The sequence below is a fragment of the Medicago sativa genome, chromosome 7 (assembly GCF_051527215.1).
Source record: "Medicago sativa cultivar Bolivia chromosome 7, Bolivia_mono, whole genome shotgun sequence".
In the NCBI taxonomy this organism is placed as follows: domain Eukaryota; kingdom Viridiplantae; phylum Streptophyta; class Magnoliopsida; order Fabales; family Fabaceae; genus Medicago; species Medicago sativa.
In genome coordinates, this window is record NC_140755.1 from 58,591,450 (window position 1) to 58,607,088 (window position 15,639).

The 15,639-nt window shown below is 36.4% G+C and overlaps 2 pseudogenes; one reads left to right on the top strand and one right to left on the bottom strand.

Annotated features, from left to right (window-relative positions):
* Nucleotides 1–5,706, bottom strand: part of LOC146907170 (F-box/kelch-repeat protein At3g23880-like) — a 43,226-nt pseudogene extending 37,520 nt beyond the window's left edge.
* Nucleotides 2,132–3,338, top strand: LOC146907172 (F-box/kelch-repeat protein At3g23880-like; annotated as a pseudogene).
* Nucleotides 5,707–15,639: the final 9,933 nt, after the last annotated feature.

The following is a 15,639-nucleotide window of genomic DNA, read 5'->3' on the forward strand; positions in this document are numbered from 1 at the left end:
ATTCGTGCTTGAATTGCGAGAGACAGGTTCGATGATGATGATTCTTGGAAAGAGTCACTGAGAACCTTCAAAATTTGTTGAATTGGGACTGATTCGATGAAATAATTGCTGAATCCAGTTTGTTTGTGACCGAATTGATGAAAATTGGCATGAATTTTGTGTGTATTGTGATTCTGGAAAAGTGGTTAGGGTTTGAGGATGATGAAGTTGTTCATCGTGTTCTTGAATTCTTTGAGTTTTTGATCTGTGATTTTGGAGAGAGAAATTGAGAAAGTGTTTGTGTGAGTTGGCCAATTCTGAATGGATCTGTGATGATTAGGCCCCTTTTATAGACTGACACTTGGACCTGTGGACCTGTGTGTGACTGCCACGCGTACTGGATTTGTAACTGACTGGACAAATGAAAAATTGACACGTGGACTGGACTAATGACTTGGACCAAAAGGACTAAACTGCAAAATAATAAAAGATAAGGACCAAAATGAAAAATGAAAAAATGACACAAAAGGACTAAAATGCAAAAAAATTAATAAAATTGAATTTAAAAAAATGTAATTTGAAATAAACGTAAAGTGAAACGATTAAAATTGACAAAACGGACTAAAATGAACCAACTACTTAAATGAGGTACTTTAAAGTAACCTCTCTCTGCCGAAATTTCGTGTGAAATGACCAAAATGCCCCTGGGGCTAAAACGAAAAAACGACTCAGATGCAAATTTTAAAATGGATTTTTAACAGGGAATTGAAGCAAGAGCTTATACAAGCAAAATTAAAAGACTCAGAGACAATTTTAAAATTTAAACAGGGCTTTGACACATGAAAAGACTAAAATGCCCCTAGGGCAAAACTGACTCAAAATGACTTCAAATGCAATTTTTGAAATGGATTTTGACATAGAATTGAAATAAGGACTTATTCAAACTATTTGAGAGGACTCAAACAAATTTTTTAAAGACTGAAGGAAATTTTAACATAGGAAATGACTAAAATACCCTTTTATGTGAATTTTGCAAGTAATTTTGAAATAAAATGCAGAGAAAGATGTAATTGATCAGAGACATATCAAATGACTTGAAATACAAGAAAAGAAGAATTGAGTTAGTATCTTTAGGTCCAAAATTAGGGTATAACATGATAGTGTATTTATATATATGAAGAGTAAAAAAATTTATCACACCTCACGAACTACATCACAGTTGATATCTAAGTGTTTCATTTCCTTATAGGATATTTAAATAATATTAGTTGCTATGTATAGCGCACTTTGATTGTTGCAGTCTTAGAAATTTAATCTCTAGATCTGTCAGAGCTTAGAATATAACTCATCAATATAACTTATTATATCTCTGAGTAAGAGAAAACAAAATCAGTGAGCTACTTAGATTTTCATTAAACAAATGTTTGACCAAATTAAATGAAGACAGTATTCATGAGAACCGGCCTTGTCTGCGTCACAAAAACATCGGTGAAGCTCTTGCAAGGATTTTCTATGGGCGTGGTCAATTAGTTAATACAAATATCAATTTGATTTGATGAGCATTGATAAATAATTTAAGCACAATTGTCACTTTTTTCTCAAGATTTATTCAAGACAGAAAACAAAAACAATGGGAAATAGAAAACAATAGCATACGTGTCGTATCTGGCATTAATACTACACCGACACATATGATGACATTTAATTATTTCATTTTCACAAATTATTATCACTTGTCTGTGTTGTGTCTAGCGTCAATGTCTCAAAACCATAACAGAATCCCAAAATAAGCAAATTCCTAGTAAAATCGCACAAAATTGTGTAATGTATACAAAATCACAGACTTTTAAAGGGTTTTGAAGCATTTTGTCCTATTTTTAGTCATCAAGTATTTTCTGATTTTGACAACCTTGCTGCTGAGTAGTATTTTTTTGGAGGTGCATGGACTAGTGAGTATTATGAATGGATGTGCTTGGGTCTTAAATGTTGAGTTAATTTAAAAAACACTTATGAGTTATCCAAATCCTATTTTTGTTCCCATCTTTGCTTCACGTTCCGTACATACTTAAATTCACGCTCTTTATCTACAATTAGGTTTTTAGTTTGAAATCGCAGAATTAGCTTCTGAACAACAGCACCAAGCCCCGCTCTGATGAAAACAAAGCCACGGAAGGAGCAGCGCTGCTGCCCTCAATCCAATCCAGATCTGTCAGTATTCCTCCCCGACGAACTTATCACCGAAATTCTATCCTGTCTTAGGGTAAAGCCTCTAATGAAGATGAAGTGTGTATGTAAGTCTTGGAAAACCCTTATCTCTGATCCTAAATTTGTCAAAATACACCTTAATAGATCATTTGCATGGAACCCATATTTCTCAATAGTCACGTACAGGAGACCCACAGAAACCGATGATTACAGTTTCATACCCTTCTCTATTAGTAGTTTATTAGAACACTGTAATATCACTCTTCCTAAAGATCCTTACTATCGGTTGAATGATAAGGACTGCCGTGAAGTTGTCGGTTCCTGTAATGGATTGGTTTGCTTGCTTGGTTATTCTCTAGTCGAGCATAATGCTGTTATGTGGCTCCGTTTTTGGAACCCGGCCACCAGAAAAATTTCTGATAAATTAGGATATTTGCATGCTGACAATTATAGACGGAACTCTTGGATGTTTGTGTTTGGTTATGATGATTCAACCAACACCTATAAGGTTGTGGCCTTTAATTGGGAAGACTTTCTCAGAAAACCCGAGGCGAACATGAGCATTTTTAGTTTGGGTGATAATGTTTGGAGAAGTATTAAAAGTTTAGCTATTGTGCCATATCAATTAATATATCCTTATTCCAGAGAGCATGATGGTGTACATTTCAGTTGCACCGTTAACTGGTTGGCACCCTCTTTTTGTCCTAATCGTGTTTTTAAAACTATTATTGTTTCGCTTGATCTAAATACTGAGACATACACACAGTTGATGCCCCCTCAGTTGTGAGAATATGTCAGGTGCATATGGAAGTGTTTGTGTGTTCATGAACTCCTTTTGTTTTTACCATAATATGATCAATGGAACCGATTTTATAATATGGAAGATGATGAAATTTGGAGATGACAAGTCTTGGACTCAATTCCTTAAATTCAACAATGATAATCTTGGAGTGAATACTGATGTTAGATTTGCTCACTTAATCCCATTGCATCTTTTTGAAAATGGTGATACACTTTTATTCGCTAACAGCCTACAAGACCGAGCACTTCTCTATAATTGGAGAAATAATGTAGTATTGAAACCTAGAATTAACAATAAGATATGTTGGTTCTCTATCAAGGGTTATGTTGAAAGTCTGGTTTCAACTTGTTGAAAAGGTAAATTATTTGCTGGCATAATACTTAATTGAAATTATGTTAATTCATGTAATTGGTATTGATTATGTGATTATTGCCTTTACTTCAAAAAAAAAAAAATCAGAAATATGGTTAATGAACGAAATGATCTAATATCGATATATATTGAAATATTGTTCTTAGTCTAATCACACCCTTGTGAGAGCTATTCTATTTCTAAATTTCATAATGATATATTGCTAATAAATTTAAATTCGTATAACTAAACCGTTGTGTCACCTATTGTATAGACTTGTATTATTGCATCATGATAGAAGCTAATGTCTTTTAACTTTTCTTTTGTGTCATTGTTTTGTTTATGTGTTTTGGTTTTTCACTCTTGTCTAACATGAGTCCTCTTTGAATTATAGATAACAACATCAACTTGGAGCGAATTCAACGTTATTGATGATTAGTGTCGGAATGGAAGGATGAAAGAGGATTATTGGAGTTAACTTCTATTCGGCTAGAGTATTTGCTTAATGGCTTTCTCGAGGTCTATTTTAGGATTCTGTCAAAACATTTGTAGCAACTTAATTATTGTTTTATAATTCTACCCATGTTTAGTTTATCTTTGCAAAGAAACATACTCTCTTTTTCTTAAATTTGCAGTTTAATTAATATTATATTCTTCATGTTTCCTTAGGATTTATTTCTCTTTCTGGATGAAATCATTTAACTAAACACAGATTTGTAATTATTTTAGACGCATCTCTCCTTGTCTAGATATTGCTGTTATGTAGATGTCCATAATAATGTGATCAGGTGTTTCAATGTGTTCTTGTGAAAATTAGTTCTAAGCATGTTTAATAGCAAGTTTCAAATGTATAGCCACAATTGACATGAAAAACTTGGTGTACTATTGCATTCAATTTCACTATCGACCAAGTGTTGACTTGACACTTGATCTCTTAAACTTCATAGACGACATTCACATATGCATGATTTTTACTTTCTATGCTAGGGGAGATAGTACCAAATGTAATCAGTTTTGGATACTGTACTACTCAAATTGAAAGCTTAATATAAGACTAATTTATTTCATGTTGTGAGAATATTTTGGTCCGGATCTAATTTTATGAGTTTAGCGTTAAAGAAATGTGATTTATGATTGAGCACTGATGAGTGTGATGATAATAGAAGACTAATTTATTTGTTGCTAAACAATTAAGCAATAAGGAAGCAAGTAAGGAAGCAATAAAGACATTATCACATCATGGTGGTGATGCAATCCATCAGATTTGCGTTATTTGATGTTAGATTGTGTGTCAAGACTCACAATACTAGCTCCGAGTATGCAAAAAAAAAAATGCATCTTAACAAGCTGGTAATGTCCGTTGTTTTTGTCTTTTGGTGTCTTACACCTCCAAGACAGTACAAATTCAGATAAGAAAACCAAACCAAACCGAATACTGGTTTTCTCAAACGGAACCAAATTGGTTGTTACAAATGGAACTGAACCAGTTCATAGTTAATTGATATTGAACCCTAAACTCTAAACATAGATGCTATCAATTTTAATTTACAAACATATATCATCAATATGGAAACTGAAATCTAGAAAACCAACCCTAAACCCAAAACATAGATACTCCCTCCGATTCTAAGTGGAAGAAAAAGTTGAGTCAACAATATATATATATATATATATATATATATATATATATATATATATATATATATATATATATATATGATATAATTGTGGACCAAATACATTAATTTTTGTTGTTGACCCAACATTTGCTTATATCTTACATTTTGGATTGGAGGTAGTAATATAAAACTGAAATAAGTGAGAGTGACAAAGCTCGAAGTTCAAATTTGACTAACCTTGTATGTGTCATTTAAAGCATCATATCCGAATCCAAGGTTTGGATCATCAGGTATGATCAAACTTGGTGAATTTTTGGACGTTAATCGTAAAGTAGGGTTCCAGAATTGAACCCAAAATTTTTTATATTTGTCTTCGAATGATATATCACTAATACTAATCATACAAACCAGGCCGTTGGCAGAGCCAAGATTAGAATTCATTTGGAAACGGCGGCATTCGTCTTCGATGAGGATGGAGGAAGGGTGTTCAAGTAAAGGACGCACCGTGTATGGTGTTAGGACCCAATAATATTCTTTATAACCGTTTAAGTAGAGCTTTTTGCTTGAGGTAAGTAGGGTGTGTGTATGTTTGGGTGATCGTTGAAGGTGAAGTTTTGCAAAAGTTGTGTTAGAGATGAGTGATTTCCAGTATTTGGAAACGCGCCTGAATCTCACAAGAGATTTCGCCGGAAGCCATGAAAGGATTTCGATTATGAGATCAGAAGGAAGAATTGGCAGAGAAGACATTGTAAGCTCGAAGCTATTATCATCCGCAAACCCTAAGGTAAATTGTAGAGACGGCTTCCAAGGGGTTTCTCTCATAAGCTCTCATAAGCTTATATAAAGATGGAAATAAGATGGCCCACCTTCTGCCTCATCCGGCCCACCCATCTCTTTGTATTTAATGTAGTTGGTTTTTTTTCTCAATTTAAAATCCATGTGATGAAACCTACCATTTAGAAAGAAAAATATATATGTCTCGTGAGCATAACCCAGTTGATGGGGATATTTTGATATGTTCGAACCCCAAATTTTTAAGAATGAATTTATAGTATGACATAACGACTTAGATAATGCATACTTTTGTTGCATGTGTTCGAAGTGAACCACTATGTTGTCAACAAATTGGTTGTCGTATAAGACCAAGGACGGATCCACATTGGAGCAATGTGGGATTATAGCTCCACATGCTTTTCCCTATTTTTTTTATTTTTTTTAATAGATAAAACACAGTTACACAACACACTCACTCCCTCACAGCAGCGGCATTCGGTCATTTCCTCTTCTTAAACACTTCATAGTTTCACTTAAAGTTCTCGATTTCTCTCTTCACCCCATTTTTTTTTGAAGGAGTCTTCACCCCAGTTTTGAATACAAACTTCTCACACATGGGACCCTTATGGATAAAGTTACTGAATCCGTTGACGACAACCTCTTATCCTCTTCTCAATCTTGATGAGCACCATGAAGAAAGACAAGTGTGACGGCAAAGACAAAAATAACTCAGCCTTCTTATGTACCTTTTTTATCCCTATTCAAATTTGTAATGATTTTGTAGAATTTTTCCTTGTCTTCCAAGTCAAAAGATTTTAGCATCTCTTCCAACCTACAATGTGAGCCATTGTGGAAAATCGGTGTGCTCCATCATAATGTCACCCTCCAAACTACTGACAGGTTAGATAAGTTGGTTGGATATGGTTGAAGCCAATGTTATCAAAATCGGGACTTTACTTCAAGTCGAAAGGGTGTAGCAAAATCAGGACTCGTAAAATCGCAATCAAAATCGAAGGATTTTACTCAAGGACTTTTGTAGAATCGATATAGGATAGCAAAGTCGGGACTTGTAAAATCGCAATCAAAATCGAGGATTCTACCAAAACAAAAATAATGCTAAATATATGTTATAAATTGCATATATTCATAAATGACTAAAGTTCAAAGTCCACAAAATACATATACATAACTAACTGAAAGCCTAGATGCAAATATTCTTTAGTGGTCATAATAAAAAACACCAATACATTTTCATCGAACACAATGTTTTCATTGCTTTATGTCTATATGATATACGCCAAGCATAAATTTTCATGATACAAAGGATTAAGATTAACTAATAGATGGTGATTAAAAAAACAACAATTGTTTCTTACCTTTCATCACCTTACTTTAGTCTTCCTTTTAGTTGAACAATTGAGACAAATTATGGTAATTGTCTCGCAAATTGATAATGTTTGTTTTAATGATAGGCTGATAACAAAGTTTCTGCTAAATCTAAGCATAATTATTGGGAAAAACCTGGGCGTGAACGGGGTGTATTGGGAAAATCCCAAGTCCCACATCGGATAGATAAGACTCATGAGAAGAGTATATAAAGAGGGGCAATCCTCATCTTACAAGTCGGTTTTTTAAGGTTGAGTTAGGCCTTAAATTTCAAGGATTGCCTACTCTTCTCCAGATCCAGAGTCCAGATCCAGAGTCTTAACAACTATATTTAGGTACTCTTCTCCAGATCCAGAGTTTTAAGAACTATGGGACTTAGGTTTTCCCAATACACCCCCTTCACGACCACCCCCACACCCCCTTCACGACCACCCCCTTCACGACCAAGTTTTCTCCAAAGTCTTATCTATCTGATGTGAGACTTGATCTGATGTGGGACTTGAGTTTTCCCAATACACCCCCTTCACGACCAAGTTTCTTAAAATTCTTAAAAAAGTCTTAACTCTTAACTATGGGACTTGGGTTTTCCCAATACACCCCCTTCACGACCAAGTTTTCTCCAGAGTCTTATCTATCTGATGTGAGACTTGATCTGATGTGGGACTTGGGTTTTCCCAACACACCCCCTTCACGACCAAGTTTCTTAAAAAAATCAACCTTTAAAAAATATGTCTTAAGAAGGGTTAAGCAAGAAATATACCTTAAATTGTCTTATCTATCTGATGTGAGACTTGATCTGATGTGGGACTTGGGTTTTCCCAATACACCCCCTTCACGACCAAGTTTCTTAAAAAAATCAACCTTTAAAAAAAATGTCTTAAGAAGGGTTAAGCAAGAAATATACCTTAAATTGATGTGGGACGTGGGTTTTCCCAATACACCCCTTCACGACCAAGTTTTTCCCAATACACCCCCTCAAGTCCAGCACTTGATTAACTATGGGACTTAGGTTTTCCCAATACACCCCCTTCACGACCACCCCCACACCCCCTTCACGACCACCCGCTTCACGACCAAGTTTTCTCCAGAGTCTTATCTATCTGATGTGAGACTTGATCTGATGTGGGACTTGAGTTTTCCCAATACACCCCCTTCACGACCAAGTTTCTTAAAATTCTTAAAAAAGTCTTAACTCTTAACAATGGGACTTGGGTTTTCCCAATACACCCCCTTCACGACCAAGTTTTCTCCAGAGTCTTATCTATCAGATGTGAGACTTGATCTGATGTGGGACTTGGGTTTTCCCAATACACCCCCTTCACCACCAAGTTTCTTAAAAAAATCACCCTTTAAAAAATATGTCTTAAGAAGGGTTAAGCAAGAAATATACCTTAAATTGTCTTATCTATCTGATGTGAGACTTGATCTGATGTGGGACTTGGGTTTTCCCAATACACCCCCTTCACGACCAAGTTTCTTAAAAAAATCAACCTTTAAAAAATATGTCTTAAGAAGGGTTAAGCAAGAAATATACCTAAACTTGATGTGGGACGTGGGTTTTCCCAATACACCCCTTCACGACCAAGTTTTTCCCAATATACCCCCTCACGTCCAGCACTTGATTAACTATGGGACTTAGGTTTTCCCAATACACCCCCTTCACGACCACCCCCACACCCCATTCACGACCACCCCCTTCACGACCAAGTTTTCTCCAGAGTCTTATCTATCTAATGTGAGACTTGATCTGATGTGGGACTTGGGTTTTCCCAATACACCCCCTTCACGACCAAGTTTCTTAAAATTCTTAAAAAAGTCTTAACTCTTAACTATGGGACTTGGGTTTTCCCAATACACCCCCTTCACGACCAAGTTTTCTCCAGAGTCTTATCTATCTGATGTGAGACTTGATCTGATGTGGGACTTGGGTTTTCCCAATACACCCCCTTCACGACCAAGTTTCTTAAAAAAATCAACCATTAAAAAATATTGTTGGAACAAAATGTGTTTAACAATGAACCTTAAAGAGTTTTGATGATAACAAGGTATTAAAAATTGTAAATTGGACTAGCTAATATTTGTTCAAGTGTACAGGACCATAATTATAAAGTTACATCATCATTGGTTCTGAATGAGCAAATAAAGAGCAAAGGGAACAACAAAAATTTGAAGCTTGGACGCTCCTGAAGGCAACTTGTTACTGAAGAGAAAAAGCGCTCCTGAAGATAAGTCGCTTCTGAAGTAAGAATAGTGCTCCTGAAGTTAAGACGCTTCTGAAGTAAGAATAGTGCTCCTGAAGACAAGAAGTCCAGAAGTCACATCATCAGAAGCTGCATCATCAGAAGCTGCAGAAGTCATATCATCAGAAGTTGCATCATCAGAAGCTGCATCATCAGAAGCTGCCTCATCAGAAGCTATTTCACCAGAAGCTGAATCTCAACTGGATTTGCAAAAGATTCAAGAATTGAAGAATTATCAATGCAAAAGCTGTCTATTGGATTCGAAAACACAAACAAAGGATTAGTGGAATTTTGCAACGGTCATTTCAAAGGTGTTTGAAGGCTTGTGCTTGCAATTTGGACGAAAGCGTTGACATTGTACTTTGTACGAATTGTACAACCACGTTCTCCACTACTCTGTTTTGTGTCCACGCTACAAGACAAGAAAACAGCTCCAGAATACAGCTTCGCCTGCATAGATGTTCCTTTGGATAAGGAATGGATTTCAAATTTGTTCTTCATAGGACAACAACCAAATCAGGCAATATATCATTGGTGAAAGATCAAGCTTCAACAACGACTCTTTGGTGCGCTGGCAATTTCACAACGTCTCTTTCACACCTCTATATAAAGGAGTGAAGACTTAGAGTTTTGGCAATGCAAGAACGCTGAACGAAAGACTCACAACATTTTTACAAGTGCCAAACCTCTGCTGAAATTGTTCTGCATTCACTTAGAATTTCTGTGTCTTATAGTCATATCTTAGAAATTCTTAAGTCCATTGAGTCTGTATCTGATTTGTTTTGTGAACACCTCTGATTGTATATCAAGTGTTCAACCTTAAACAATTTTCTGTGTAATTTTGTTTAGTTAGGAAGTCTCTTGATTGTGTTCTTGAGCAAAGGAAGTCTCTTGCTTGTGTGCTTGAGCAAAGGAAGTCTCTTGCTTGTGTGCTTGAGCAATTGTAATCAGATATTACTCTTAGTGAAATCTCCTTGGAAGTGCAAGGGGGACTGGACTACTTCCGGATTGTGGAAGGAACCAGTATAATTGCTTTGTGTAGTTCTTCTTCTCTCTCTCTGTTTTTTCCGCTGCATTTAGATTCTGATCATCACTTCAGAAGCTGTCTCACTTAGCTTCTGATCAATGTCTTCAGTTGTTTAGGAGAAACGAAGAATTTTCAAAACACAATTCAACCCCCCCTTCTTATGTTTTTCTCACCTTCAATTGGTATCTAGAGCCTTCGTCTGTTGTGTAACACTTAACCGTGCAACAGTCAAAGATCCGAGAAAAACATGACTACTCCTCCTCCTAATGGTTCTGGTTCTAGTGATACTAGCTATAAAAATGTCTCACATGATTATAGTGATAGTAAGAAAACCAGTGTTGGAAAAGTTCCAAAGTTCAATGGAGATGCTGAAGAGTTCTCTTGGTGGAAGACCAATTTTTACAGTTACATCATGAGCCTAGATGAAGAATTATGGGATATTCTGGAAGATGGTGTTGGTGATTTAGTCCTTGATGAAGAAGGAGCTGCTGTGGATAGAAAGAAACATACTCCAGAACTGAGGAAACTCTACAAGAAGCATCATATTATGAGAGGAGCTCTTGTCACTGCCATACCCAAAGCGGAGTACATGAAAATGAGTGACAAATCCACTGCTAAAGCTATGTTTGCTTCTCTCTGTTCAAATTATGAAGGGAGCAAGAAGGTCAAAGAAGCAAAGGCTCTTCTGCTTGTACATCAGTATGAGTTATTCAAGATGAAGGATGATGAAACTATTGAGGAGATGTACTCAAGGTTTCAAACCTTAGTTTCTGGGCTACAGATTCTAAAGAAGAGCTATGTTGCTTCTGATCATGTAAGCAAGATTCTCAGAAGCTTACCTGCCAGATGGAGACCGAAGGTGACTGCCATTGAGGAAGCTAAAGATTTAAACACTTTAAGTGTCGAAGATCTTGTTAGTTCTCTCAAAGTTCATGAGTTATGTCTTAATGAACATGAGTCTACTAAGAAGAGTAAATCAATAGCTCTTCCATCCAAAGGCAAGTCATCAAAAGCTCTCAGAGTGGTTGAATCTGAAGAGGAAGAACAGTCAAGTTCAGATTCTGAACCAGATGCTGCTGAAATGGCCATGCTCTCAAACAGACTTAAATATCTGGCCAAGAAGAACAGAAAGTTTCTCGCCAAAAGGGGTAACTCCAGAAGCTCAAGGAAAGAAGATCAGAAGGGATGCTTCAACTGTAAGAAGCCTGAACACTTCATTGCTGAATGCCCTGATCTTCAAAGAGAAAAGTCAAAGGACAAATCAAAGAGGTCTACATTCAAACCAAGCAAACTCAAGAAGCAGATTAAGCAGAGTTTAATGGCAACCTGGGATGATTTGGGTAGTGAATCTGGATCTGATAAAGAGGAAGCTGATGAAGATGCAAAGGTAGCTGTTGGGTTGGTAGCAACAGCAACTTCAGAAGCTGGATCAGATTCAGACTCAGAAGATGAAAACGAGGTATATTCCAAAATTCCCAGAGATGAACTTGTTGAGTCACTTAAAGAACTTCTTACACATTTTGAAGTAAGAACCAATGAGTTGAAGGATTTAAAAGAAAAATATGCTGATTTGGTACAACAGCAAAAATCAACTCTATTGGATCTGAAAGCCTCTGAACAAGGACTTAGGGGTTTTGACTTCATGTGTAAAACATATGAAGATCAGCTCAGGTTCTTATGTCAGAAGCTACAAGAAAAGTGTAATGAAAAACCTTTAAGTAATCATGAAATTGCTCTTGAAGATTTCATTATATCTGGCATTGACAGAAGCAGAGTAGCTTCTATGATTTATAGCATTTACAAGAACAATGGCAGAGGAATTGGTTTTCCAGAGGTGAAACTTGAGAAAACCAATCTAAAGTCTTGTTGTGAATGCATCAAGGAAGGTCTGAAAACATTCTTTGTACCAGAAGGGGCTGAGTTGGAAACTGTTGTTCAATCAGAACCTGAAGCTTCTAGTTCTAAGGCTAAGATTATTTCAAAGCCAAAGAACTCTAAGTCAAAGGCTATGATCAAATCTGATTCCAAGACTTCAAAGGTTAGGATCCTGAAAAGATCAGAACCTATTCCTCAGAGTCTGGTGAAACCAAAATCTGGGGTTCTGAAGTCTAAGTTTCAGAAGAAGACAGTTACTGCTTCTGAAGTACCAAAACCTAAGGTGATGGTTAATCAGAAGCAACCCAACTCACAGCACAAGGTACAAGAAGTGAAGAGTAAAGCCTTAAGTACTAACCTTCCAGGACCCATAGAACAATGGGTACCTAAAACTAAAAATGTCAATGATGCAGGTATGTCTAAGAGCAGTGCCAAAGCAAAGATCATGGTACCTAGACAGCGGTTGCTCAAGACACATGACAGGAGACAAGTCCATGTTCCTCAGCCTAACAATGAAAGAGGGAGGAAATGTGAAATTTGGAGGCAACCAGTCAGGCAAGATCATAGGTACAGGAACTATTGGTAATTCCTCTACCTCAATTAATAATGTATGGTTGGTAGATGGTCTTGAACATAACCTTTTGAGCATTAGTCAATTTTGTGATAATGGTTATGATGTGCTTTTTGAAAAACCCAACTGTACAGTAATCAACAAGGAAGACAAATCCATTGTGTTCAAGGGAAAGAGAGTTGACAATGTCTATAAAATCAATTTTTCTGAACTGGCTGATCAGAAGGTGATTTGCCTACTATCAGTGAATGATAAGAAATGGATGTGGCACAGAAGGTTGGGACATGCTAACTGGAGGTTAATCTCTAAGCTTAGTAAGTTACAACTTGTGAAAGGGCTACCAGACATTGACTATCATTCAGATGCACTCTGTGGTGCATGTCAGAGAGGGAAAATTGTGAAATCATCTTTTAAAACCAAAGACATTGTTTCAACCTCAAGACCTTTAGAATTACTCCATATTGATTTATTTGGACCAGTGAGTACTGCATCCTTATATGGAAGTAGATATGGATTAGTCATTGTTGATGATTACAGCAGATGGACTTGGGTAAAATTCATAAAGAGTAAAGATGTTGCGTGTGATGTATTCAGTAGCTTCTGCACTCAAATTCAATCTGAAAAAGAATCAAAAATTTTGAAAATCAGAAGTGATCATGGTGGAGAATTTGAAAATGAGCCATTTGAAGCTTTTTGTGAAAAACATGGAATTTTCCATGAATTCTCTTCTCCTAGAACACCACAACAAAATGGGGTTGTAGAGAGAAAGAATAGAACTTTACAAGAAATGGCCAGAACCATGATTCATGAAAACAATTTACCAAAACATTTTTGGGCAGAAGCAGTGAATACAACATGCTATGTTCAAAACAGGATCTATATTAGACCTATTTTGGAGAAAACAGCATATGAACTCTTTAAAGGAAGAAAACCCAATATCTCTTACTTTCATCAATTTGGATGTACATGTTACATTCTGAACAACAAGCTCTACCTAAAGAAATTTGATGCCAAGGCCCAAAGAGGAATCTTTTTAGGTTACTCTGAAAGGTCAAAGGCATACAGAGTGTATAATTCAGAAACACTTTGTGTTGAAGAATCTATGCACGTTAAATTTGATGACAAGGAGCTTGAAGATAAAACTTCAAAGCAAGGTGAAAGTTCTGCAGAGATACAGGTTCCTGAAGCTACTCCAGAACCTGATCAGATAGCTGAATCTGAAGATAGTCCAGAAGCTGAACCCACATCAGAAGCGCAAGATGAAACTGCTTCTGATGAAGCACAAGATGGCTCACATCAAGAAGATCCTCCCAGAAACACATTCAAACACAAGTCTTCACATCCTGAGGAGCTAATCATTGGAAACAAAGATAGTCCAAGAAGAACAAGATCACATTTCAGACAAGAAGAGTCAATGATTGGACTAATCTCAATGATTGAACCTACAACAGTTGATGAAGCACTTTCAGATGATGGATGGATCCTAGCTATACAAGAAGAGTTGAATCAATTTCAAAGAAATGATGTGTGGGATCTGGTACCCAAACCTCAGCACAAGAACATTATTGGAACAAAATGGGTACTCAGAAACAAGCTGAATGAGCAAGGTGAAGTAACAAGAAACAAAGCCAGGCTTGTTGCACAAGGGTATAGTCAACAAGAAGGCATTGATTACACTGAAACGTTTGCTCCAGTTGCAAGATTGGAAGCAATCAGGTTACTTCTTTCCTATGCAGTTAATCATGGCATAATTTTATATCAAATGGATGTCAAGAGTGCATTTCTAAATGGTGTCATAGAAGAAGAAGTGTATGTCAAGCAACCTCCTGGATTTGAGGATATTAAATATCCTGACCATGTTTTTAAACTGAAGAAATCACTATATGGCTTGAAACAAGCTCCCAGAGCTTGGTATGATAGACTAAGTAATTTCTTAATCAAAAATGATTTTAAAAGAGGACAGGTTGATACTACACTCTTCAGAAGGACCCTTGAGAAAGATATTCTTGTTGTGCAAATATATGTTGATGATATAATATTTGGTTCTACTAATGCATCTCTTTGCAAGGAATTTTCTGAGTTAATGCAGGATGAATTTGAAATGAGCATGATGGGAGAGCTGAAGTTCTTCCTGGGCATTCAAATCAATCAATGCAAAGAGGGAGTCTATGTTCATCAATCAAAGTACACAAAGGAGCTTCTGAAGAAGTTCAAACTTGAAGATTGTAAAGTGATGAACACTCCAATGCACCCTACGTGCAACTTAAGCAAAGAAGATGAAGGAGCTAAAGTAGATCAGAAGCTGTATAGAGGTATGATTGGTTCTTTGTTATACCTCACTGCATCTAGGCCAGATATTTTATTCAGTGTATGCTTGTGTGCAAGATTCCAATCAGATCCTAGAGAATCTCATATGACTGCTGTCAAGAGAATCTTCAGGTATTTGAAGGGAACAACTAATCTTGGACTCCTTTATAGGAAATCCTTAGATTATAAGCTAATTGGATTCTGTGATGCTGATTATGCTGGTGATAGGATTGAAAGAAAGTCAACCAGTGGCAACTGTCAATTTCTGGGTGATAATCTTATATCCTGGGCTAGCAAAAGACAAACAACTATTGCTATGTCTACAGGAGAAGCAGAATACATTTCAGCTGCAAGTTGTTGTACACAACTACTTTGGATGAAACATCAGTTGGAAGATTATCAGATAACTGCTAACAGTATTCCCATTTATTGTGATAATACTGCTGCTATTTGTTTGTCTAAAAATCCAATTTTGCATTCAAGAGCTAAGCACATTGAAATCA